The sequence below is a fragment of the Ipomoea nil genome, unplaced genomic scaffold (assembly GCF_001879475.1).
Source record: "Ipomoea nil cultivar Tokyo-kokei standard unplaced genomic scaffold, Asagao_1.1 scaffold0900, whole genome shotgun sequence".
Lineage (NCBI taxonomy): Eukaryota > Viridiplantae > Streptophyta > Magnoliopsida > Solanales > Convolvulaceae > Ipomoea > Ipomoea nil.
In genome coordinates, this window is record NW_017617328.1 from 1,777,593 (window position 1) to 1,803,899 (window position 26,307).

Below are 26,307 nucleotides of genomic sequence, written 5' to 3' on the forward strand. Positions count from 1 at the left end.
CCATCCTATGACCTTTCCTAAAGGGAGCCACATAAGTGCCAAGGAGAAGCTGCTTGGCAATTTTTTTAAACTTTATTTACTACCAAACAAATTATAATTATTAGGTATTTAATTCTAAATTTCTATTTGCAATTTTGAATCTAATGTTTGAACCAATTGAGCCAGTTTTCTTAAATTCATATCTGAGAGGGGGAAAAGTCCAATTCGTATATATCATCTTTTGATCCATTCTTTGTTGCATTATTTTAATCACACGAAACTCTTTCATTTTTTCCTATAAATAGGAACAACTAGTTAGGCTAACATATTCAACAATACATACAAAGTTTTCAATCCCATAAATTTACATTGTTTGATCCAACAAGGTGTAGAGAGCAAATATGGCATCCGTTTGCAAAGTTGGTTTCTTCACCATCCTTGTGTGTGGTACGTATTGTATACTCAACACTTAGCTTTTACATACATACATATATACATTCTTTTTTTAGAATATATCCCAACTGAATTCGTCAGACAGTTGACTTAGTAACTGCAAAATTTCATGTCCTACTCCTCATGGTAACAACTCATTGTCCTTCTGGTTAAAAGGCGGACCCAACGAAGATTATCAGGTTGTTAACTTGGTAACCACAATGTTACAAATTTGACTTCCTGTAAGAGTGATAAGAGTAGCATGTTGGTATTCTTGATTTGAGTTTATCAGTGCTCTGGGGACCTTGTTGCCTTACCACAAAGTTACAAATTTGACTCCCAGTAAGAGTAATCTATTGGCCATTCTTGAGTTGAACCAATCAGCCTTCTAAGGACCTTGCTAGGCTGGGTTACAAGAAGAACCCTTAGCTTGATAGTGAATACATATTTCTTTCGTCACTTACTCAAAAAAAAAAACTTTTTTTTATAGAATTTATCAGTCCATTCTTACTTAACCTTGACAAATAACAATACTCTATATACATTTTGATAGGTATTTTTCTATTGGGAAGCAATGTGGAACTAGCAACTGCTCAGACAGTTTGTCTAACGGTTTGTGAACCTGAAGCAGCCTATATGATCTGCCCACCAAACATAAAGACTGAACCAGTCTGCAGCAATTGTTGTACCCTTGAGAACACTGGTTGCCAGCTCTACCGTTCCAATGATTCCCCCATTTGCACTTAAACCAAATAATCTCTACCATATAATAATGTCTCAATCATCATATATACATGGAATAAGATTATTGTAATAAGACTTTGAAATAATTACGCATGGAGGTGATGAGGCTATTAGTATATAGCTAGTCTATTGCCTTCCTTGTAAGACAAGTAGTTGTAGTTATTGTTGTGATGTTCCAACCCCACCTTCGTAGTGTGGTTTTGTTATTGTTATTGAAAAGAAAACATTGGTTTTATATATACTCTTATTGTGAAATGTATGAATAAATAATCATATCATATTTATGTTCACAAATTATGATACAAGAGTTTTTTTTTCAAGAACAAATAATTACAGTGTCATATAGAGTTAATACACAAAATGGTCATCGACTATAATAACTTTTTTCATATTTCATCCTAAACGACTTTGGCTCAAACCCATGACCCTCTCATTTGGGAGAGCCACTTCATGCCACTAGACCACAAGGTCATATGTTTACATTATTGAATGGCACAAATCGAGGTATATCTGAAATATTATAGAGAAACGCGACTTTAATGCTTGGCGGGAAACGATGGGTAGTAGTAACTTTTGTGTTATTTGGCATTTATGTGTAGTTGGAAGATTTGTCGATCTCATTTTTCGTCTATCCTAGGTTCGTGATTATCTCTGCCACCAGCCTGCATTTCCCACTTGGTTATTTTTAATGCAATCATTTATCTTCCTTTCAAAAAATATATAGATGGTGTTTATGTTGTAACCTAAGCAATCCGATAATCAATGACTTATATATATAGCCTATGTGCTAGGTAACGAAAACAATCATTTACGTTACAAACCACAATATAATGGCCAAATTAAACTTCCACCATAATTTGAAACATTAATAAAAAATGTTACAATAAATATGACGTCCCATAGATACCATAAATTGAAATATTAATAGAAAATGTTACAATATGACCCATAGATCATGCTCAGTATAGGCAAAATCTCTCGTCCCAACTGTCCCTACACATAAACCTGACAGGATTATGAAGGGATAAATCAAGATAACTTAACAGTTCATTAAATAGTAAAACCCTTGCTTGGTGCCCACAAACACCCTTACAAAAGGGTGAAACTTCCACACTGTATGACCGTCAAGGTTCAATCTTGCGTTCTTGCACAAAATCTACTACTCAAAAATAATCTGAACTACCCGTGCGGGCACCAAATTCAATTCTCACCTCGTATGTATGCAAAACTATCCACATAGCCATTCCCCAACATCATTTCTAAAATCCTGACTTACTATTGTTATGCCTAATTACCCTTTAGTGCTACTACCAATATTAACTTTTATTCTGTCCGCATGGACAGCTCAGTTGGTCACAGGGGTTATGTTTGGGAACAATAATGATCTGAGATTGAGTTTTACCAGCGGCAGTGTGGAAGCAACCTCTCAAAGTGAGGGGGGCTCCTTGTGCGCAATAAGCAAATGTCAAACCCCTGTGTTCAGTGTTGTTAATGTGTGAACTTGGGTTTAAATGTGAACTTGTGCACTGGTTTCATCCGTTCATAACGAATGTAGGCACAACTCATTTGAAGTTTCATTATGTCAAATTGTCAACTATAATTATTACTATTGCAAGATCGTATCATCCAAAATGTTTAAATCAAGTAATCTCAACGATGATGATAATAATAACAATAACAATAATAATGACAATAACAACAATAATACTAATAATGTCATAATGTAGATGAAATAAGATTGTAAGACTTTTGGATAACTATGCACGGGGATTGGGGGGTGAGACTACTACTGTAGTCTATTACCTTCATTAATTGTAATCAAACCTCACCATTGTAGTGTGGTTTTGTTGTTGTTAAATGTGAACTGTTTTGGTTGTTATTACTTCTATTTGATTATATTGCGAGGAGGAATGTGCTAATGCATGCTAATTTAAGCTTTAATTTGGCAATCATATGAGTGTACAATTATTAAACCCGATAAAAAAAAAATAATAAGTGGATAATGAAAATAAGACAATGTAATAGAAAGACAAGTGATATGAGTCTCAGAGGCAAAGTATTGTATTAATTCGTTGTGTAGAGCTATTACAGAAGGATTGTGCTTAGACCAAGTAGATGAAGATGTCTTAATAAGAAAATTACACTAATATTTATACTTATGAGCCTCCTAAAAGTCCCTCTAAAATGGAGGGATTAGTTGCAATTACTATACTTAGACCATTCATGGCCTCGAGGTCGGGCCTATCTTGGCCCCACGGCCTACGAGGCCGAGCCTTATGCTGAGGCCGAAACCGAGCCCTAGGCTGAGGATGTACCCCAAACAGAGGCTGAAGCCCAGGTCGAGGTTGAGCCCCAAGGCAAGGCCGAGCCCGAGGCCCATGCCGATGAGCCCGAGCCCTAGGATGAAGCCGAAGGCGAGCTCAGGACTCGGCCCCGGGACCCCGAGTCCAACCGGACTCATATTGCATCGCTCTTCCGGGTTGATTTGTTCTTGGTTCAACTCTAATATATCCATCACCAGCCTGAGAAAAATAATTGAATTAATGATAGAAGTAGTAATTTTTTATTAATTATTTTTTATATATTGAATTTGAGTGTATATGTATACAAATGAGTTAGATATAAAAAAGAAAAAAATAGTTCAAGTTTTTTTTTTTTTTTTTTTTTTTTTTTTTTTTTTTTAACTGTGTGTAAAAATATGGATGCATGATTCATGATTGGATATCAAATTTACAAAAATGTATACAAATCATTAGGCGTGAATGTAACATAGATATTTGACTTAAAAGAAGTTTAATCTATACGATGAAAAGAAGATCATATATATATATATATATATATATATATATATATATATATATATATATATATATATATATATATATATATATATAAAAGAGTTCAGGGGCGGGCATACATTTCCGTGTAGTCAGTGTTGTTGCACCAATAATTACGCAAATATGCACCAACAATGTTAAAAAATGCACAAATTAGGTACATATCACAAAAAATGAACAATTAGATATGAATAAAAGCATCATATAGTGTTCGAAAATGCACAATTAGGGAGTGGGAAGTTATGATGCATTATTTTGGTGTGTTGTGCGTTTTTTTTGGTTATTTTATGCATTTCATTGTTGTGCATTTTTCTAACATTATTGGTGCATTTTTCAAGTGACCGCACTAACCGCACGGGAAGGCGCGGCCGCATATGAGCAAAAGTATATATATATATATATATATATATATATATATATATATATACATATATATATAACGCGCCACAAAAAATGCATCAATACACCACTAAACATACATTAGGTACGCATCACCACAAAACACACCACACAGTGTTCGGAAATGCACCATTAGGTGTGGGGAGGTATGATGCATTTTTTGGAGTGTGTGGTAGGTGAATTTTGTGGTGCATTAGTGCATTTCATTTTGGTGCATTTTCTAATACTATTGATGCATTTTTGCATATCTAATGGTGCAGCCACATGTTAAGGCTTGGCAATTTGACCCTCGCTGGAGAAGGCGACCTTGGTGTCTTTTATGTGACCGGATTCACCATGCACTTTTTTGCATAAAATTTAATGGTAGCTGGAACTCTAATGACATGTGATAGCAGGTCATTAATCAATTTTTAGACTGTATTGCATCAAAATAAATTATTAATGGATATAATTGCACATTTAAAAAGTTGAAGAGGCTATTTTTTTAATAACTTTGACAAAAGATCCTTATATATATATAGGAAACAAACTCCTCGTCTCTCTTCTCTCATCCATCTCCACTTCACACAGAAGCTATGCAAAACCAAGAAAAAATGTCAATGCGAATGGTCTAATTTTCTTTGTTTGGTTTTCAATTCAATACTGAAAATTATGGAATTTCCAACCACCTGAAAGTGATCTTAAATTAAGTCAAAAGTCTTATTCCGACCACTTTTGGTATCTGGAAAAACCTTTGTTGCTATTTCTGACCACTTTTTGGTATGAACTTGATTTAAGATCACTTTCAGATGGTCGGAAATTCCATAATTTTCAGTAGTGATTATTGATTTATATCTATTCTAATTTCTAATTTTTGGCAACAATTTCTTAATCTGACTCTAAATTTATCTCTATAATATTATCTCACTTTAAAAAAATGATGATATTGTTATATTATAATATTTAATTATTAGAATCAAATCTGATAATAAGATATAAATGTGTCAAATTAAACTTTATATTTACTTAATCAATATATATAGACTATCGGATATTCGGATGTGGTAGCTATCAAAACGTGCACAGCCACATCTTGGGCCCTCTAACAAGCTACCTCTTTGTTTAATTTTCTTTTGTTTGATTTTCAACCATTAATTTTCATGCTTTGAGGTTGACCCTTGAATTGATCTTCACTAGGAAGCATTTTTTGAACATGGAGTATAAGCCATATTTTTAAGATAAGTATTTGTAAGGCTTAAATCATGAGACCTACGTACTTTTGGACCTAAGCGAATTTATCTTTTTTGTGGTTTTTTTTTTTTTTTTTTTTTTTTTTTTTTTTCACTAGCATCACAAAGCTAATGCATGTAAACTTTCAGGTAAGGATTACGGGTTTCTCTAGTCATTAAAAAGACAAAAAGAAAAAAGGACGCCAATTATGTTGGAAGAGAGGCACACTATCTTATTCACACTCCATGGGTCCTATTTATAGTTTTGTTAAATGTATTTTATAGTAACGTATTGATGAATATAAAGCACTTGAAGGCTATTAATGATCCTTATGCGCTATAACTTGAATGCGGAAACACAATTAGCAATGAATTACATGTAAATCAAATCGATCAACTAAACAATGTTTATGATCATGAATTTTTAATTAAACATAAATAAAGATAAAACTTAAAACTTACTTGTTCCGTTGAATAAATCAATAATGTTTCACCTCTGATGATATGGTGACGGGAAAACTTAGAGACTAGAAAACTTTAATAATCTCTAGAGTTTTTCGGTTATTTATAGATATAATGAGAAACCCTCATTCAAGAGAAATAAAAAACTTATTTAAATAGAACTCTTTTTAGGATGTGAAACCTCCTTTTAGGAATTGAAATCCTTTTAAGAATACGAAACTTCCTTTTAAGAATAGAAATCCATTTAGGATATTGATTTCTCACGTTAGAATTTGACTATAACACAAATATAACACAAATATATATTGATTTCTAACGTTAGATTTTTTTTATTTTTTAAAATTTTTTTTTTTTGTCTATTTCGGATTGACCAAAACCAGGTACAGAAAATGTGGTACGGAATAGTAGGGGATCAGATATACACACGAGAGATGACGGAGTGTTTTGAACTATCCTCTTCTTTCAAAAAAAAAAAAAAAAAAAAAAAAAAAAACAACTATCCTCTACATTCATTACATATCACTTTGAAAACGATATTTCTTTATACAAAAATATAAATTTTCAAACATAGCACACGTACAAGCTAAGGTGCTAGTTGGGCTGGATAAAGTTGAAGGATCGAGAATAGAAGTTAATATTGATAGTAACACTAATTTAAGGCAAATTATGCTGTGCATCCGTATGCACCAAAAACGACGTCGTTTTGCATAAAATGCGTGCCCTACTTAAAAAAAAAAAGATTAGTTTCGATTCCCAGCAACAACATTATGTTATTCCATTTTGGATTTTTTAGTTATGAAGTTCTGGAACTGTAGTTATGCAATTCTTGAAGTGTAGTTATGCAATTATGGATGTGTAGTTATGAAGTTATGGATGTGTAGTTATGCAATTCTGGAATTATAGTTATGCAATTCTGGAAGTGTAGTTATGCAATTCTGGAAGTGTAGTTATGCAATTCTGAAAGTGTAGTGAAATTATGGATGTGTAGTTATGCAATTCTAATTTTATTTTATTTTATTTATTTTTTTAAGTTAGACGCCAAAACGACGTCGTTTTTGCATCCGTATGCACAGCATAACGCTCCCTAATTTAACGGGGGTGTTTGGTTGTAAGGAGAGAATTAAGTGGAAAAAAGAATTGTAATTTTATAGGAGATGAATAGTATGGGAATAAAGTGAGAATTTAAATTACAATGTTTAGTTTTTTTTTTTTTTTTTTGAAAGGATTACAATGTTTAGTTTAATTTGTAAGAATAATATTATTGAAAATTTTAATTTTAGTGTTCAGTATCAATGGAAATTAGAAGAGAATAAGTATTATAAAGATCAAAATGCTCATACTTATTACCACCATCATCATCATCATCATTAATTTTAAATAACATGTAAGTTTGTGTCAAAATTATAATGCAATGCACTTGTTATTTGGACACTTTAGATATAAACTTGTATCACTAGAACATATTTAATAGCTCTTAAAATTTACTAAACCACGTAATGTTAAGCATCATAAACTAGCTCACATTTAAAACACTTCATAAAAATATAAATATACAACTTAGTTAAACATAATAAAATGTTAAACTTTTAAATGCACACATCCATCAAATATCATAGAAGGGTAATTTTCTCTCAAGTTTTTTTTTTTTTTTTTTCAACCAATGCGGAATTGAAATACTAGGAGCCATGGTATTTTAATTCCATAAAAACAAGGGAATTGCAATTCTGCATAATTGCAACTCCCTCCAACCAAATGACGAATTTGTTTACCTTCGAAATTAGATGAGAGTGTAATTTTAATTCCCTCTAACCAAACTGGCTGTAAAGGGCAATTAGGGATAACAATAGTAAGTCAGGATTTTAGAAATGCTCTTGGGGAATCACTATGTCGATGGTTAATTTTGTATGCATACGAGGTGAGAATTGCATCTGGTGTATACACGTACGGATGGTTCAAGTTCTTTCTGAGTGGTAAATTGCAAATAAGGACACAAGATTGAGTCCTGACAATCGTAATGTTTGAGTTTCACCATCTTCTAAGGGTGCTTGTGAACACCAAATACTGTTCCTCTCACATAACGAACTACTAAGTCACTGTGATTTATCTCTCCATAATATATCCTATCGAACCAATATATAGAGGCCCTTAGGACAAGAGATTTTGTCTTTCGTGGACAAGATCTATGGGTCATATTGTAACCTTTTTTTTTTTTATTAATGTTTCCAATTATATGTGGTGGAAGTTTAATATGACCATTATATATTGTGGTTTATAACGTAAACTGCAAAATGGATCATTGATCACCGTAATCTTGACCGTAGCCTTTGGTCTCAACTTCTCATTCTACCTTTGCCTCTTGGTCCAATCATCTCCCGAACTTATGCCTAGCTAATTTCTTCCTCATGTGTAAATATGATCATTTCACATAGACCCAAATTGTTACATCAAGTTGATAATAAATATAACATGGTAATTAAAATCCAACACATCTTAGTGATGCTCTAAATTACTTATTTCACACTAAAACAATTACCAAATTAAAGCTTAGCATTTGCACATTCCTCCTTCCATTATTCAAACAGAACTAATAACAACCCAAATACTTCACATTAATTAACAACAACAAAACCACACTACAACGGTGAGGTTTGATTACAATGACGGTAATAGACTATTCTAGTAATCTCACCCCGTGCATTGATATTCAAAAGAGTTTTACAAACTTATTCCATCTACATTGATGATTGAGACATTATTATTATTATTATTATTATTATTATTATTATCGTTGAGATTACTCCTCGCAAAAGACCTAGCCAGTCTAAGTGCAAAGAGGTGAATCATTGGAATCGAAGAGTTGACAACCGTTGTTTGTAACTTGACAACAATTTCTACAAACTGGCTCAGTTCTTCTGTTATTAGGTGGGCAGATCATATAGGCTGCTTTAGGATCACAGACCTGGGGGCAAATCTGAGCATTTCCAAGCTCCACATTGCTTCCCAATAAAAAAATACCTATAAAATACATACAAGTACGATTAAGTAAGAATATATAGACAAACTAAATGAAAAAGGAAGACTCATTTATTGCAACTATATTATTATATTGTATATTTTAACATATTTTTTAAATTTTTATTTAAATTAATAATAACATAATGTTTTCCGTGCATTACACCGGTAAAACATTAGTTTATATCTAAAATTGTCAAGGATGTAACACATACCACACACAAGGAAGATGGTGAAGAAACCAACTTTGCAAGCAGCCATGTTTGCTCTCTATACCTTGATTTCGGATGAAATAATGTAAAGTTATGGCCGGGATTGAAATTTTTGTGTGTATTGTTGAGTATGTTGTCTTAACTAGTTGTTCCTATTTATAGCAGAAAAAGATAGAGTTGCTTGAGATTAAAATAATGCAAAAAAGAATGAGATCAAATGTAGATATATATGAATTCAAAGACTTTTCCTCCGCTCAAATGTGAATTTAAGATTATTGTAGAAGATTGTTAGTTCGATCATCAGTAGATATATATCATCATTTGTCTATGTTTGACTATTGAAATTTGAGATGGACCAAAATTAAACCAGAATATATATAGAAAAAGAATTATATGAGAATTTGTTATTGGGAGAAAATTAAGAACTAATTTTATTTTCAAAAAGAAAAAAAGAACTAATAATTATTTATGTGGTCAGATTTAACAGTTCTTGAACAATGAAGGAGAAAATTATGGTGACATTTTGATAAAATTTTAAAATTTAAAAGTACATTTTTCAACACGATACTATACACTTTTTAAAAGAGTTAATTCCATCAAAGGTCCATTGTCTTTGGTGGCAGTTCCAATTTTAGTCTCAGACTATCATTTTTGCCATTTAACATCCCAGACTATTATTTTTTGGACACTTTTAGTCCTTCTAAAGATTTTTTTTTTTTTTTTTTTTTCACTAAGATCCTATTTTTAGTAAGGGAATTTTTGTCTCTTCATTTATTTTTATTTTACCGATTTTCACCGGTTTAATTGGGTTATCATAACAGGACCGGTTCTTCTCATTATTAGTCGATTAAATCCTAATAATTAGAAGAACCGGCTATGTTACGATAACCCACTTAAACCGGTGAAAATCGGTAAAATTAAAAAATATTTAGAAACAAAAATGCTCTTACTAAAAATAGGATATTAGTGAAAAAATCTTCAGAAGGACTAAAAGTGTCCAAAAAATAATAGTTTGGAATGTTAAATGACAAAAACGATAGTCTGCAACTAAAATTGGAATTGCCACCAAAGACAAGAGACCTTTAATGGAATTAACTCCTTATAAAAATTATACCATGCATTTTTGCCCCATTTGAAAATGTAGTGTACTTAGTAACACATTTTAGAGTGTATGCTATAATTTTTGGTTTTATCTAGTGTTTTTGCTTTTTAGTTTGGTTTATATATGGGTTCACTTTTATTGCTTAGCATTTAGTATTTCTAGTTTAGGTTTGAGTTTTTTTTTTTTTTTTTTTTTTTTTTTTTTTTTTTTTTGGAGGGGAGGGGGTGGGGGTGTTAAGTTTGAGAGTTTATTCATAAATATAGTTTATTGTTAAGAATTACACTTTTGAAGTTGCAATAGATTGAAAATTATCATAATGTTATCATATTTTTTCTTTAATTACATTATCCATTAGATTTTTCCAAAGGAAACTAGAAAGTGAAACTATAGTTTGAGTCTTAGAAATGGTAAATGAACAATTAATATATTGCAATCACAATGTTAAAGTTTTATTTTGTTCATATGAACTATACGCTAATTGGATTCTTATACCCTGTTTGGTTTGCTAGAAAATATTTGAAGATCAGAGGAATTGAAATGAAATTTCATGAAAAATAAATTTCAAGAAAATGAATTTCATTGTTTGGCTGGTGAAAAAGAAATTACTGGGAATATGAATTCCATTGTTTGGATGAGTTTGATATGGTAAGGAATTATGAATATAAAGATTGCCCATTCACAATAATAATGATAATAAATTATAGAGAAAAGTGTCAAATATGCTCTCAAACTTTACCTAAAAAGTCAATTAGGTGCCTAAACTTTTTAAAGTTGAATTTAAACCCATTAACATTTTATTTTAATGCAATGAAGCCAAAAATGAGTTAGTGACTTATGATAGCATGTCATTAAGATTCTGGCATCATTCCCAACAAAAAATTGACCGCCGTAGACCGGGGTCGGTCGCCATAGAAAAATGGTTGCCTTTTTCGACGACCATTTGTGGTCGCCTTCCTGAAACTGGTCGCCTTCTTTGGGAAGACGACTGGCGCCGGTTGCAGGCGGTTGATTTATGATCTGAAATGGTGCCGGAACCCTAGTGACCTGCTATCACATGTCACTAACCAATTTTGGGGTTTCATTGCATCAAAATAAAATTTTAATGGGTTTAATTATAACTTTAACAAATTTAGACACCTAATTGACTTTACTGGTAAAGTCCGAGAGCATATTTAACTCTTTTTCCTAAATTATATTATAGATATGAATTTAAGAAAACTGGCTCAATTGGTTCAAATATTAGATTCAAAATTGTAATTATAAACAAATATTTAATAATTATAATTACTTGTTAGTAAAAGTAATCTTTTATTTTTATTTGATAGTTGTTAAGTTTTGGCCTATTCGTTCGTTGGTTCTCGCGTGATGCTTGCACGGTTATACATCCGGAATTGCGTATGTATATGTATGTGTGTTTGTAGCTGCATAGAGGGGGAAAAGGAAGGAGAAGAATAACACCAAGCTATAGCATAACAATCATGTAAGTGTGTCCCTTTCATTCATCTTCACTCACTTTATATAGTGGTCATATACAACCTTTCAAGTACACAGCATCAATACATGATTAAAGACTAAGCAAGTGAAAGGTCTAAATAGTTTAATGGCCGTAAATATAAATATTTACAACACCCCCCTTGGCCATTAAATAATTATACTCATGCCTCGTTAAAAACCTCGCTAGAAAAACCCTGTGGGAAAAGCCTAGTCGAGGAAAAGAGTACATGTAGTATCAATCATGTGTTGCATCGGTTGCCTCGTTAAAAACCTTAGCCTAAGAAAACCCAGTGGAAAAAAACTTAGCCAAGGGAAAAAGAGTACAACCATAAGCTTTCCGGGCATCATCTTCATGATTTAAAAGTCTCCTAGACCGAGTTTATCGCTCCCCCTGAAGACAACAGTCTTCCTAGCCTCCGCATCCCAATTTTATAAACATACTTCTCAAAAGTGGATGTAGGCAGGGACTTAGTGAACAGATCTGCCAGATTTTCACTAGAGTGAACCTTTTCAATGAGTATTTCACCACTCTTCTGGAGTTCATGTGGGTAAAAGAATTTAGGAGCGATATGTTTAGTAAGGCATCCTTTAACGTACCCATTACTCATTTGTGCAACACATGCTGCATTGTCCTCATATAGGACTGTCGGGGAATCAACATTGCTCATTGTTCCGCATGAGCGATGGATATGCTGTATCAGTGATCTCAACCATACGCATTCGCGTGCGGTTTCATATAAAGCAATTATCTCCGAGTGATTAGATGATGTAGCAACTAAGGTCTGTTTAATGGACCTCCAAGATATAGCTGTACCTCCACAAAGGAAAACATAACCAGTTTGTGATTTAGCAGTATGAGGGTCAGACATATAACCAGCGTCTGAATACCCTGTCAAAGTAATGCCCTGGTTGTTTTCAAAATAAAGACCAATGTCTTTTATCCCTTGGAGATATCTAAAGATATGCTTTATTCCACTCCAATGTCTTCTTGTTGGAGAGGCACTAAATCTAGCAAGTAAATTCACTGAAAATGTAATATCAGGCCTTGTGCAATTAGCCAGGTAAAGCAAGGCTCCAATAGCACTTAGGTAAGGAACTTCAGGTCCTAGAACCTCCTCATTATCCTCCTTAGGTCTAAATGGGTCATTTTCCGCTTCAAGGGATCGGACCACCATTGGGGTGCTAAGGGGATGAGATTTATCCATATAGAATTTCTCCAATAATTTATTAATGTAGTTGGCTTGGTGAATGAAAATTCCATTTGGAAGATGCTCGATCTGCAGGCCGAGGCAGAACTTGATTTTTCCCAAGTCTTTCATTTCAAATTCTGCTTTTAAGCATGAACATGCTTCTATAAGGTCATTCTTTGTCCCAATAATGTTCATGTCATCGACATAGACAGATATAATGCAGAAGCCATTAGATGACTTCTTAATGAATATACAAGGGCAAATATCATTTTTAACATATACCTTCTTCAGGAGGAATTCACTCAAATGGTTATACCACATTCTACCAGATTGCTTCAAGCCATATAATGACCTTTGAAGTTTGATGCTATACATGTTTCGATCTTTATCCCTCATAATGGAATTTTGAATACCCTCGGGTATTTTCATGTATATATCAGCATCTAGTGACCCATAAAGGTAAGCTGTCACTACATCCATCAACTGCATATCTAATTTCATACTTACTACCAATGATATTAAATAGCAGAATGAGATGTCACCAATAACAGGAGAGTATGTTTGATCAAAATCAATTCCAGGTCTCTGTGTGAACCCCTGAGCTACCAATCTCGCTTTATATCTAACCACCTCATTGTTTTCATTCCTCTTCCGTACGAATACCCACCTGGATCCTACTGGGATCACATCGATCTTTTGGGGTAAGTACGGTGGGACCAAAAACTTTCCTTTGATTAAGCGAGTTGAGCTCTGCCTCAATTGCTTGTTTCCACTTCAACCAGTCAGAGTGCTTCCGGCACTCGGTTATTGACTTTGGTTCTGGATCGAGATTATTTTGTGGAATATTACAGGCAACTGCATAGGCAAAAGTGTCGTCGACGACTATTAAATCTCTATTATATGTTTCTCCTGTATCAACAAAATTTATGGCCGTTTCTATATTGACATCAACCAGATCATCGTCATTTCCCAAAATATTTTGATCTGGATGTTCCGCATTCCCAGTGTTCGTATTATTTAGAGCACGTGCAGGTTCACTGGGTTCTCCGTCTTCAGGACGGTCGTCTTCAGGACTATTAACATTTTTCTGGAGTGACTGAGATATTTTACCAATTCTCGTCTTTCGTGGATTTAAATCTTTTGCACCAAGTGGTCTCCCGCGCTTCTGGCGATGGGGAGTGTCAGTGTGCATACTTGGTCCCACGGGGACTTCAACTTTCAAAGGAGCATTCACAGCAGGGATATGAGACCTAGTCACTCCTCTGTTATCAGTAAAAGCATCTGGCAGGTTATTTGCTAAATTTTGTAAATTAATAATTTTCTGAACTTCTAGTTCAGTTTGACTAGTACGTGGGTCTAGATACTGAAGATCCTTTTCATCCCATGAGATTTCTCGGCATTTCGTTAAATAAGGTCTTTTATCTCCCCCTAATGCCGGGAAATGATCTTCATAAAAAATACAGTCAGCGTACCTCGCGGTAAACTGATCTCCTGTCATGGGCTCTAGGTATTTAATGATGGAAGGAGATTCATAACCAACATATATACCTAGTTTTCGTTGCGGGCCCATGGAGGTACGATTTATAGGTGGTATGGGGTATAGACTGCACACCCAAATACACGCAGATGGAAAATGTTAGGTTCTACACCACATAGTAGTTGCAAAGGGGAATAATCATGATATGCACTAGGTCGGATTTGAATTAAAGCTGCAGCATATAATACTGCGTGTCCCCAACATGAGACTGTTAAACCAGACTTCTGCAGTAATGGTCTAGCGATTAATTTAATACGCTTAATCAGAGACTCAGCCAAGCCATTCTGAGTATGGACATAAGGTACAGGATGCTCCACTTTGATGCCCAAGGCCATACAATAATCATTGAAAGCCGTTGAAGTGAATTCTCCAGCATTATCCATTCTTATTGATTTAATGGGATAATCTGGGAATTTGGACATTCAACTCAATAATTTTTGCAACAAATTTAGCGAAAGCTTTGTTCCTCGTGGACAGTAGACTAGCATGAGTCCAACGAGTAGAAACATCAATAAGAACCATAAAATATCTAAATGGTCCAGAAGGTGGACTAATAGGTCCACAAATGTCACCCTGCAATCTCTGCAGAAATATAGGCGATTCATGTCCAACCTTAGTACGTGACAGGCGTACAATATATTTACCTTTCGCACAAGCCACACATGTAAACATATTTGGCGAAAGTACCTGAGATCTCGACAGGTTATGTCCAGCAGAATTAGATATGATCCGACCCATCATATTCTGCCCAGGATGACCCAGACGGTCATGCCACATTTGAAAAGAATGTGGATTTTTGAGTTTCATGGTAAGTGCCGCAAATGAATCATTGGGTTGTATATAGGTATAACATAACCCAGAGGATAAAGAGGCAAGTTCCTCAACCTCCCGCTTTTGACCAGTGATCAACTGAGTCATGGTCAAGAACTCCTCTTTGTTCTTAGTCTTGGTTTCAATATGGAAACCATTTGAACGAATATCCTTGAAACTCAGCAAGGTTCGTTTAGATCGAGGGTACAACAAAAGCATTTTCAATTAGTAGCTTTGTACCCTTAGGGAGGATGATGGATGCTCTTCTAGAGCCCACAATTTGTACCTGATCATTAGAAATGGTAGTAATATTACTACTTGATTTGTTTAAGGTACGAAAAAACCTCATATCCGTTAGGATAGTATGTGTGGTTGCACTATCCACCAAGCACAATGTTGGTTCATGCTCCATTGTGCGAACAACAACTTTGCAATGTTGTAAGATCTTCGGGGTTACTTCTCGAAAAGTGGTTGTTCGTTACTAATTAACCAATGCCTTAGCACAAAAACAGCATGTGAAGGTTAAAAACAAAGAGGTGAACCATTCATCATGATAAAAATAGAAAACATAGAAATCAAGTCATAGCATGATATGAAAAGAAAAAAAAAAAAAAACATAAGTTCATAATCCAAAAGAAACGATACGAAAAATAGGTTCATAAACCAAGAGCATAAAACCGATCATTCTTGATCACCAAAGTCTTCAAGCTCATATTTTAAAAGGTCATCATCATCATTCATCACTGCATTTGCTTCAGGCAAATCAGTGTTGGTGTGATGAGATTCCTTTCCTGACGGTTGCTTATCATTTTTCTTTTGCGTTATTTTGTAAGCTTCAACCAGATGCTTTGGTGTACGACACGTACGAGACTAGTGTCCCGTACATCCACACCGATAACATGTTTGTGACCTTGATGAACCTTGATCACTTTGTTTCTTATCTTGGGTCAGGGAGTCATTGTTGCCTTTGCCTTTACCACTTCCATTGTTTCGACCGTGACCTCTACCACGACCCTTTCCTCGACCCCTTCTAGAATTGCTTCCCTGGGCAATATGATGTGCTTCAGGCGCGGGGGCAGACCCAGCAGGTCGTGCATTATGGTTTTTCATCAACAACTGGTTGTGCTTCTCGGCCACAAGAAGTGTAGATATCAGATCAGAATGCTTTTCATAATTCTTTGCCCTGTACTGCTGCTGGAGTACAAGGTTACTCGCATGAAAGGTAGACAGAGTCTTTTCAATTAAGTCTGTCTCTGAAACTTCTTGTTTGCAGAGCTTTAGTTGCGAGACTATCTTATGAAGGGCCGAGTTGTAGCCAATAACTGACTTATAGTCCTGAAACCTCAGGTGAAGCCAGTCAAATTGAGCTTGAGGGAGGACAATCGATGACTGCTGGTCAAAACGGTCCTTCAGGGACTTCCGTAATGCAAAAGGGTCCTTTTCAGTCAAGTATTCATTTTTCAGGTCGTGGTTCAAGTGGTGACGTAAGAAAATGAGAGCCTGCGCCTTCTGGGCGGTAGTACACTGTGACTCATCAACAATGGTTTGGCTTAGTTCTTTAGACGCGAGATGAATCTCGATGTCTAAATCCCAAGTCAAATAGTTGCTACCGTCAAGTGCGAGCTCATTAAATTCTTTTTTGGCGATAGAAGACATGATCTACAAAACATATATCGTATGCTTTCATATACATTCATAAAATCATATGTTCATAGCAAAATAAGGAATTTAATAGGATCTCTAGATGCAAAGCAAGCTTCAAGAGATGAAATTGAAAGGTAAAAACTGAAAAACAAATTGACCTTTCGGATTCATGCAAGAGGGAAACTTCCATATTGAAGCATAGCAACCTTACTAGTAACATGCTCATATTGCAGTAATAAATCACAAAATAGCCATGATTAACATAATTTAACAATAGCATCTATGCAATTTAATTTGGATGCTCTTATGCGCAGGGACGGAGCTGGCCTGGGGGCAGTGGGGGCAGCTGCCCCCACATCCAAAACTTATACAGCCCCAAAACGACGTCGTTTTGGTGCTGTACTATATATATAATTTTTTTTTTTTATTTTCCTTATTTCAGATTTTAGATTGCAGATCGCAGATTCGCAGAGCTCATCAGTCGTCGTCGCTCTGCTTCCCCCGTCTCCCGCCTCCGTTCGTCGAATCGTCGCCTCTCAGGCTCTCTACCGGCTCACCGCCTTACCGCTCAGCAGGACAGAAGCCATGAACACCGCCTCAACGCCTCTACCCTATCGTCTCCTCTGACTTAGGTTCTTATTTTTTCCCTAAATCTCTAATTTCTCTAATTTTTTGGAACCCTAAATGGATAAATTCCTAATTTCTCTAATTTTATTTGTAATCGATTTAATATATGTGCTTTTTCTATGTGCTTAAGTGATTTGTTTATGAATTATGAATATATTGAATAATGAATGTGAGCAGAGAGCAGTTCCCCAGTTTGGTATGGCCTAATGGCGGTATACGGTATATGGTAATTGGCAGATTTGCAGGTCAGAATAATAAATCATGAATGTGAGCAGTTTGCCTGTTTGGTAGATTACTAGATTGTTGATTTGTTCAATTTGTGAGCAATTTGTTGATTTGTTCAATTTGTGATTTTGTGAATGAATGTGTGAGCAGTGAGGCAGTTATATCAATTTATATCCATTAGTGATGATTTATTACATGATTGCTTAGTGCCATTTGTTGAAAAAGATATTTTTGATCAAGTTTCAAATGAAGCAATCTTACGTCGATTTCAAAATATGAGAGTGCGTAGAAGAGTTTTATCCGGTAGTTCGTTCATCATAAACCTTGTACGGTAATTTATAATGTATTTTGTATTTTAACAATATTATTTGTATGTGATATTTTTAAATGTATTTTGCCTTTTGCTTCTTCGCCCCCACTCAACAAAATTCCTGGCTCCGTCCCTGCTTATGCGCATCATACATTATCAATACATTATATTGTGTATGCACATTACATTATCAAAATTAATGTGTACAATGCAAAAAATGAATTTTGAATATGAATGAATAAAGAAAGTAAATTCTTAGAGATAAAAATAATAATAATAATAAAAAAAGACAATACGTAAAGAAATCTATTCTTGCTATGTATATGTAATCAATTCTTCCATCATACAATACTTAATCAAGAGGGACAAGACAAGACAATTTTTTTTTTTGAATGTACGAACTGTGCACACACTGTAGAAGCAAAATCACATTTGTTTTTCACAGAAGCAAAATAAATTAGAAATATATATTACAAAATTTCGATTATGACATACATCCAAAATTTTGATTATGACATACATCCAAATAATTCATTTATGACATGCATCCAAAAAGATTTAGAAAAAAAAAAACAGTTTATCTAAAGAAACAAACCATTTTAATTGTAATTGCTATTCAAAAACAAAATTAATGAACCATATTCTATTTTCACAAAGAGAAGGAATTAAAACTCTCTAGATGCAAAATTTTCACAAAATATATAAATATCTATTTTTTTTTTGGGGAAAATATATACAATCAGATAGTGGATTATATACACACATTATTTATCATATGAAAGCAAATTTCAAGAATACAAAGGATCAAATATAATCATTATGAGCCAAATATGCAGTAAGTACATTTCTTTCGAAGAGACAGATTTTAGATTTCCTTATTCAAGAATTTGCAGGCATATATACAAACTATGCGTACATATACAATATCATACTTATCTAGACAATATAATATAATATATTAGGAAGATAACCGAGCATATTGTGTTCATATATTTCATTCAATTTGCAGGATATAGAATTGGAAAAACATATTCATGAATTTACACAAACATATATATATATATATATATATATATATATATATATATATATATATATATATATATATATATATATGAGCCAATATGTGCAATTCATATTTCAAATTAATTTCAGAAAAATATGTATTATATAAAACAATATCTTCAAAAGGAATCAAAAGGCATATAACCAATAAACATATCCACATATCCATAGAACACAAAATATGCAATTATAGGCATTTTTGGCAACTAGGGATGATAAAAAAAAAAAATTAGCAACGTTGTTCATGCCAGCATGTATATTTGAACATATAAACATGGCAGAATATTTATATACATTTTTGAATAAAATATTGTATGCAATATTTTCAGTTTATGTTATAAAAGATATGCATAGCATTTACAGACAATGCATATAATTCAATCATACAGAGTACATATTTTATTAACAACAAATATGCACTTTGTAAGAAAAGTAATGTATAAAGCATACCGTTCACCGAAGAGCATGCTTGATAACGTGTTAAGTTTTGGCCTATTCGCTCGTTGATTCTCGCGTGATGCTTGCACGGTTATACACCCGGAATTGCGTATGTATATGTATGTGTGTTTGTAGCTGCATAGAGGGGGAAAAGGAAGGAGAAGAATAACACCAAGATATAGCATAACAATCATGTAAGTGTGTCCCTTTCATTCATCTTCACTCACTTTATATAGTGATCATATACAACCTTTCAAGTACACAACGTCAATACATGATTAAAGGCTAAGCAAGTGAAAGGTCTAAATAGTTTAATGTCCATAAATATAAATATTTACAACAATAGTAATCAAGAAACGAAATGAAAATAAATAATTAAGTGCCACATTAGTTTAGAATCAAATTTGATAATGAGGAGTAAAAGTTCTTAATCAAACGCCACATTTATTTCATAAATATAGACAACCAGATATGATATGATGATAGCTATTAAAACACCCGCATGGGCAGTTTAACTGGTCACAGAGGTGAAATTTTAGAAGAATGACCAGGGATCGAGTCTCACCAGCGGCAGTGTAGGAGCAACCTCTCACTGAGGGAGGTTCTTTGTGCGCAGTGAGTACAAGACTAGCCTTTGTGGTTGTTTAGTTGAGTTACATCCTATTAAAACGTGTGTACTTACTCTACTAATTTCTAAGGCTAGACCAAAGAAAAAAAAAGAAGATAATATGAATTTGGCCTTATTGTGAGTATTAGTTTTCAAGTATTTGGAGACGTACTGTAGATATGGTGAAGCATATATTCAATTCACCTTCTCTACTCGTTTTCAAAATAAAAGTGATGATGAATAATGAATTCTTAAGTTTGAAAAAGTGATGATGAATTCTTAAGTTTGAAATTCAATCTTTATTAGCTTGTTAGAGGGTCCAAGATGTGGCTGTGCACGTTTTGATAGCTACCACATCCGATAGTCTATTGACTAAGTAAATATAAAGTTTTTTTTTTTTTTTTTTTTAGAACAAGTAAATATAAAGTTTAATTTGACACGTTTATATCTTTGTTAGACTAAGATTAAGAAATTGTTGCCAAAAATAGAAATTAGAACAGATATAAATCAATAATTGAAAACCAAACAAAGAAAATTAGATCATATTTGAGGTTGACCCTTGAATTGATCTGAGCTTCACTAGGATCATATTTTTAAGATAAATGTTTCTAAGGCTTAAAACATGTAAGCTAGTTTGTCTTTTTGTAGTTCTTTACCGGCTAGCATCACAAGGCTAATGTGCTTGTATACACTACTGGAAATTTTGAAATTTTCGACTACTTGAAAGTAATCTTAAATCAAGTCAAAAGTCTTGTTCCGATTATTTTTGGTATTCGGAAAAACTTTTGTTGCTATTTCCGACTACTTTTTGCTTTCGAATTGATTCAAGATCACTTTCAGGTGGTCGGAAATTCCATAATTTTCAGCAGTGATACTTTTAGGTAAGGACTATGAGTTTCCCTCATTAAAAAGAAAAAAAAAATAAAGAGATTTCTATTATCTTGGAAGAGAGGTGCACTATCTTATTCACGCTCCATGGGTCCTATTTAATTTTGTTAAATGTATTTTATAGTAACCAATTGATGAATATGAAGCACTTGAAGGCCACAAGTCCGATTCTTTTTAATATATTCTCTTTTTAGCAGATTGCATGGATCTTTCTAGTGCAATTTATCATTTTTTGTGTGGTTTGCGAGCTATTAATATACAAGAACTATCATATATTCATATAGTCACTGCTGGAAATTATGGAATTTTTGATCACCTGATAATGATCTTAAATTAAGTTGAAAGCAAAAAGTGGTCGAAAATAGCAACAAAGATTTTTCCGAACACCAAAAATGATCGGGAGAAGGCTTTCGACTTGATTTAAAATCACTTTCAGGTGGTCGGAAATTTTAGAATTTCCAATAGTGATTTGACAATTTGACATTCTGAAAGAGTTGTGGCGACATACATTAATTAGGATATATATCACTTTGGAAAGGATGGTTCTTTATTAAAATATTAAAATGTAATTTGAAAAGGATGGTTCTTTATTAAAATATTAAAATGTAAATTTCATACATAGCACACGTACAATATAAGGTGTTAGTTGGGGTGGATAAAGTCGAAGCTAAGGATCGAGAATAGAAGTTAATATTGATAGTAGCATTAACGGAGTGTTTGGTTACGTTGCATATGACGGAATTATTTATGTGCAGTAGAAAAAGGATTGCAATGCTACGAAAGATGAATAGTATGAGAATGAAGTGAGAATTTAAATTACAATATTAGGTTTAATTGAGAATTTTAATTTCAATGTTTAGTATTAATAAAAATTGAAAGGGAGTAAGTAGTATAAAGACCAAACTGTCGATATTTATCATTATCATCATAATCATAATCATTATTAATCTTAAATAACAAGTAAATTTATGTCAAAATTATAATGCAATACAATTATTTGAAAATTTGGATATAAACTTAGATCACTAGAACATATTTAATAACTCTCAAAATTTATTCAACCATGCAACGTTAAGCATAATAACCTCACAACCAAAAAATATCATAGAAGGGTAATTTTCTATCAAAGGGTTTTTGTTTATGTTAGAAAAATAAGAAGTGTTGAAATTGCACCGTGAATCTTGTATGCAAGATTTAACTTATATTTCTACTTGATTTTATGTTATGCAACAATCGCGTTCATTAATTAGATTTGTTAATCAAATGTAAATAACGAAAATTGAAAGCATAAAATAAAACAATAACACAAGAGAATTGTTACGCAGTTCGGAGCGCTTCTCCTACGTCTGCGGGGCAACCTACGTCTGCCCAATCCACTATAGATGTTCACCAATGAGTATTACAAGAGGTAAGTACAAATGGCTCTCAGCCTTTACCACTACAACCCTTCCTAACACCTATTCAGGACTGAACCGTGCATGCCATAACAATCTTCAAGCGAAGCTTTAGCTGTACGTACCAGGTACTGTCTGTGCAGTCCAGAATTAGACTACAATAATATAATCAGATTAATTTGATAACTTTATAGAGAATGCTTTCACTGAGAATAGTAGTTCCAAATCAACAACTTTCCTCATTGGGGTGGCTTCCTTTTATAGTAAAATATTAATCCCACTTTGATCCACATAATTAGCATCACATCCACATAATCAGCATCATATAATCTTCAATGAACCACAAACACACATTTGATTTGGAAGCCTCATAATGTGTACTGTATTGCTGACTTCCTTCATTTTCAATCTTAATTTCACTAATTAATTGTAGCCATTCAAATTAATTATTAGTTGATGGAAAATGGTCCAAAGAGTATAACATAAAGTATTTCACATTAAATAATTCTAACCCTTTAATAATTAAATTAGCCAATTTATATTAAGGATTTTTTACGTGTATCATTTATACACTTACAAGTGTAATTTTATTTCAATAACATCTTTTTTTCTTCTCAATCAATGCAGAATTGAAATACCAGGGGCCATGGGATTTTAATCCCATAAAAATTAGAGAATTGTGATTCTGCGGAATAGTAACTCCCTAGCTCCAACCAAAGAAAGGAAATTGTTTACCTTCGCAATTAGGTGAGAGTGAAATTCTAAGGGGGGTGTATTCAATCATGACTTTCATAGATTTTTAATGACTTTTATGAACTTTAAAAGTTCGGAGGTATTCAATCTAAACTTTTAGGGAGTCATTAAAAGTTAGGCGATATTCAATCAAAATTTTTAAAGAGTCTTTAAAAATCATGTGGTATTCGATTAAGACTTTTAAAGAGTCCTTAAAAGTCATGCGGTATTCAAAAAGTTATGAACTTTTGTAAACTTTTTAATTTTAGGACTTTTGTAGAATTTTCCTTCTTAAATATAAATAGTTGAAATCCAACCATATATCAACTCCAAGATTTCAAAATTTTCATTCTACCAACTCTGAATGTTTTCTCTCTCCACTCAAACCCTATTTTTTCTCCCTATATAAACTTTATAAACTTTATACCTAAATTCAATAAATTATTTTTTCTTCATTATCCTATATTTTCTTCATACCTAAACTCTACCAATTTTTTCTCTCTCCTAAACTTTACAATCTTCCTCTAAAAATTTGAAATAATATAATTTTTAATTTACTTCATTATTGCTTGTTTATTTTGATTATATATTTTTTTTTTCTACAAACTTTTTATCCCTAACTTCTAAACTTTCTCTACGAACTTTTCTTGTAACTTCTAAACTTTCTCGAATTCTCCCTAAATACATGAATAAAGAAAACTTTTCATCTATCAATGTCAAATTTTACTATATATTTCATAATATTCATATAAATACTTATATATTTTGATTTTATTCTCATTTTTTTGTTTATATTTGTAATATATATATATATATATATATATATATATATATATATATATATATATATATAACAACATGTTACTCAAAATAGCGAATTACTATTCGCAACAAAAAATTGGGGTTGCAACCATTAGCACCTCTATTTTTTTTTAATGATATATTATAACATGTTTTGTAAGAAAATTATAAATGATAAAAATCGAAATCATTGAAAATTTGTTAGGATGTATTCAATTTAGAATTTCAATTACTTTTGTAGCCTTTTTAAAATAAAAAAGTTGATTAAAATTTATAAATGTTTTTTTATATAGACTTTTATAGAGTCTTACGTAGTTTTAAAAAGTTTTGAATGACTCTATGAAAGTCAATCAAAGTTTATTAAAATCTATCATTTTAAAAGGCTATAAAAGTAATGATTGAATACACTCCCTAATTTCCTCTAACCAAACTGACGGTAAAAGGTAATTAGGGATAACAATAGTAAGTCAGAATTTTAGAAATGTTGATGTGGAATCACTATGTGGATTGTTATTTATACATACGAGGTGAGAATTGCATCTGGTGTCTACATGGGTAGTTCAATTTGTTTATGAGTGGTATAAATTATGAATAAGGACACATAACTGAGTTTTGACAACCATAATGTTAGAGTTTCACCCTCTTACATTGTAAAAGTGTTTGTGAACACCAAACACTAGTCCTCTCACATAATGAACTCTTAAATCAGTGTAATTTGTATTTCCATAATCCCGTCGGGCCAATATACAGAGGCCCAAAGATCTTTTGTGGATAAAATCTATGCGTCATATTGTAATGATTACACCCGATTGTTAAAGTGTCACACACGATCCTACACCCCTCTCTCCTTGCCCTTGCATAGCTTTCCTGCCATTGACCCTAGCCTTTTGTCTCAACTTCTGATTCTACCTTTGCCTCTAGGTCAAATCATCTCCTTCACTCATGTCTAGCTAAATTCTTACTCCCGTGTAAATGCGATCATTTCGAAATACCCAAACTATTACATCTAGTTGACAGTAAATACAACCGAATTACAATTCATTTCCTTCCTAATTCCTTTGACAATAAATTCCTTGCTCGATCTTAATTACTTATTCACACGCATAACCATCACACTCAAACGATTACCAATAAAGCTTAGCATTTGCACATTCCTCACAGAAGTAATAACAACCCAAACAGTTCACATTTAACAACAACAACAAAACCACACTACAATGGTGAGGTTTGATTACAGTGAACGTAATAGACTATCGTGCATAGTTATTCAAAAGAGTCTTACAATCTTATTCCATCTACATTGATGATTGAGACATTATTATTATTATTATTATTATCGTTGAGATTACTTGATTTAAACATTTGGGGCGGTGATACGACCTCGCCAAAGACCTAGCTTAAGTACAAAGAGGTGAATCATTGGAATCGAAGAGTTGACAGCCGTTGTTTGCAACTTGACAACAATTTCTACAAACTGGTTCAGTCCTTCTGTTATTAGGTGGGCAGATCATATAGGCTGCTCTAGGATCACAGAACTGTGGGCAAATCTGAGCATTTCCAAGCTCGACATTGCTTCCCAATAAAAAAATACCTATAAAATACATACATGTACATTTAAGTAAGAATGTATCAATAAACTAAACGAAAAAGGAAGACTCATTTGTTGCAAATATATTATTATGTTGTATTTTAACATAATTTTTTTTTGGTTTTTTATTTAAATTAATAATAACATAATGTTTTCCGTGCATCACACGGGCAAAACATTAGTTTATATCTATAAGTGTCGAGGATGTAACGCGTACCACACACAAGAAGGACGGTGAAGAAACCAACTTTGCAAGCGGCCATATTTGCTCTCTATACGTTGATTTCGGATGAAATAATGTAAAGTTATGGGATTGAAATTTTTGTTTGTATTGTTGAGTATGTTGTCGTAACTACTTGTTCCTATTTATAGCAGAAAAAGATAGAGTTGCTTGTGATTAAAATAATGCAAAAAAAGAATGAGATCAAATCAAATGAAGATATATATGACTTGAAAGACTTTTCCTCCTCTCAAATGTGAATTTAAGATTATTAGTTCATCCAGTTCATATATATCATCATTTGTCTATGTTTGACTTTTGACATTTTAGATGGACCAAAATTAAATCAG

At 33.1% G+C, this 26,307-nt stretch overlaps 2 long non-coding RNA genes across 2 annotated transcripts; one reads left to right on the forward strand and one right to left on the reverse strand.

Annotated features, from left to right (window-relative positions):
- The first annotated feature begins 303 nt into the window (after window positions 1-303).
- LOC109179408 lies at window positions 304-1,392 on the forward strand. Its single transcript, XR_002053891.1, has 2 exons — window positions 304-426; window positions 965-1,392. It is a non-coding gene; the product is annotated as an uncharacterized LOC109179408 (long non-coding RNA).
- A 23,921-nt stretch (window positions 1,393-25,313) lies between these two features.
- LOC109179406 lies at window positions 25,314-26,092 on the reverse strand. The gene is made up of 2 exons (XR_002053889.1): window positions 25,955-26,092; window positions 25,314-25,740 (listed from the first exon to the last, which is right to left on the reverse strand). It is a non-coding gene; the product is annotated as an uncharacterized LOC109179406 (long non-coding RNA).
- Window positions 26,093-26,307: the final 215 nt, after the last annotated feature.